This window comes from Sprattus sprattus (assembly GCF_963457725.1).
Source record: "Sprattus sprattus genome assembly, chromosome: 4".
NCBI classification, from domain to species: domain Eukaryota; kingdom Metazoa; phylum Chordata; class Actinopteri; order Clupeiformes; family Clupeidae; genus Sprattus; species Sprattus sprattus.
Window position 1 is genome coordinate 29,418,719 of NC_137923.1, and position 3,073 is coordinate 29,421,791.

Consider the following 3,073-nt stretch of genomic DNA (forward strand, 5'->3'; position numbering starts at 1 on the left):
AATTTGAAATGTATTAAGTAACAAATTAAGAGAAAAGGATGTTTCTTGTTTAGCAGACACTCATCAAGGTAAACTGATGAGGATGGCCTTCATAGTAACATCAACGACTATTTTATCTTGACGCAGCCGAGGCTACCAGTGAATTTCAGCCGTACGTGTTTAGAAAGGCAAAAAATAGCTCAACATTCTTCCTGTTTTATAAAATCTTTATTATGGTAAGTACACTGTATATTCTTTATTAAAACAAGACTCATTTGGCCAAAAATAAATCAATTCTCTCGAGCTCCACTCCACTGAAAATTGGATCCATCTCAATAATATGCAAGAGAAATAGCACAGAACGAACAGCACTCCGCCCATTCCTCACCACCATCTCTTCCTTTGCATAGAGTCAAATATCCTTGTGTTAACTGATCAGAGATTGATTTTCATCTTAATGTCTTAGTCTTAATGTTTTTCTTCCGTTGTCTGGGGACTGACATGGACATTTTATTAGGTCTTTTTATACACAATTAATTCTAATAGCAATTCTGACCTATCAAAATCATCAGAAAGGTGACTTTTTGCTGTGTGAATTATTGCAAGCTGAATATCAATCCACCTTGAGATAATGGGCTGGGTCATTGAAGGTTTTTAAAAAAGTATCACAAGGATATATTACTACTCTATAAAACATTGTACTGACCCTTTCTTGACATTTGAACTCTGACAGTAGTATCAAATGCATCAATATAGACATTGCGGTAGCAAACTACAAACAATTAGTCCAGTCTTTTCAGCTGACAGTTGTCAAAACAATAATCTAAAAACCACAAATTATCTCATGAAACCAACATGTTTGGAGAGGACATTGAGAGCATTCAGAGAAAGTCCCCCTCAGATGAAGCCAACATGTTTGGAGAGGACATTGAAAGCATTCAGAGAGTCCCCAACAGATGTTGAATTGCTAAGATCCAGGATGCTACATAAATGGTTTGCCACTGTGTGTCGAATCATTTTGTCAACTTTTGATTATCATGCCTAGGTGTCAGTGTCATGACAACAGTTCTGATTATGTACAAAGCTCTTGTATAAAAATATATGCTGTGATATTTACCTTGGGCCAAACGTAAGGGCACGTAACTTGGTCCATGTTCAGGAGAGGGGCGTGGGGAGAATGAACACACACACATACTCTCTCCATGACTAAAACACCACTGGACAGCACTCTTCCTCAGGCAAGATGAATGCTAAAGCACAGATGTTTGTTTTTTTTAGACGGTCCTGTTGCGGCTTTCATTGGACCTAAGAGAAGTTCTTCTAGAAAGAAATGCTCTTAGTGAGATTCTAGTCGGCATGTGGGAAGAAAAACAAATAAATTCTCAGCTAAGGGGAAATTGCATGGTGGGAAAGAATACTGAAACTAACCTTTGCCAAAAATCTCCAAGGGTTTTCTAATTCAGTTTGAGAGTCAACTTTTTCAGCCCCTGAACAGCAGCCATGTTACAGAAAACCAACATGAAGGGCCCTAATTTCATTGATGGGAAATATGGCAGGCAACAAGCAAAGTCCGGCGTGCACGACCTAATGCTAATTTAATAACTTTTCAAAATAATTTTGCTAAATTCATTACAGCAAGATTCTAAGCGCACACGTGGGTGGATCAGCGCACAGACGTGAGAGTTCTATGTATAAATCAGTTCCTTCAAAGCAACACGTGTTTCCCATGAGACTCCTAAGTGATTTCATGTTGGGCAGAACTGGCGCACAAGAACCTCCATCCCCTTTGGTTTAAACCGCTCTGCACAAGAACCTCAGTCTCCTCTGGTGTAAACCGGTCCATTTGCGACTGGAAAGATGTTGTTGGCGCTATTGTATGAGGTCTGAGCTCCATGTGAACGTTAATAAGGTATGATCGAGTGATTGTTATTTGCTAATAGAGAATGACTTCATTGCCACATCCATTAATTACTCAACCCATTAATGCTTGATTGTGCCCTGCTCTGTATCAATGAAATTTGCAAATATAGGTCACCCCGCCTATTCTCTTGCTGATGCACGAAGCTTATTCGCGGTGCTCGTTACCCTATTAAAGTATGGACCAAACAATGTTACATAACTTTCAAGTATGGGTCCAAAGTGTAAACAAAGTGTAGAACTTTTGCCAGTTTTAAGGTAAGCTTGAACAAGACAGTGCACTACTCTCAAGCTTAAAACTCTAAACTCTAAAAATATTCTCAAATTTACGATTCTTCTTTGTAGTTCAAAAGCAATTGGTAAATATTGGGAATTTTGTCACATAAAGTGCATTTGCATTACAAGTATGATGAAAATTCAACACTACTATTCTCTGTCTTCATCATATAAACATCTCTAAACTCCAACTTCAGATATAGCCTCTCCTTGAGCCCAGGACTGTTTCACAAAGCAAGTTTACAGGTTAACTTGCTACTGCCAGGAGGCGAAATACTATGAAAAGAGTAAGGGTTTTCGGTGAACTGAAACAAGCACGAAGGCAATTTAAAGGGTGGGGTATGCCACAAATGGCTGGCAATTACCAGCTCACATGGAAAAATAGTAGCTCATGTCAGCGTCCATGACCATGATCATGATCATTTTTAATGTGATGCTCAACGATGAACTGGTGACCTTAGTTTGATTCTCAACCACAGTATTCGAAAGACCCACAGGTGAATTATTTTCTATTTTGATGAATTGTCAGCAACTCACCCAGAACAGTAAAAGATCTAAGCAAAACCTCTGGAGAAATGCACTGTGGATTCATATCTAAACCTTTGGAGAAATGCACTGTGGATTCATATCTAAACCTTTGCAAGCATTTCTATACAGTCCTGTTTTGCTTTGCTCTGGTACAGGTTCTCATTTCTGCGACCCTGCACTAGAGTAGGGACTTGGACTTGGCCCATGGAGCTTGGAGTTGTGATTTGTTCTTTTTTCCTGTTGATTAGGGCTTGTAGTCCAGTCAACTTTTTCTGGGCAGATCATCCTCCCCCAGATGTTCGTTCGTTGTGTCCACATTCAGTCAATGTGGTATGGGACTCATGCAGTTTCCTAAAACTAGGACAGCCGCCGG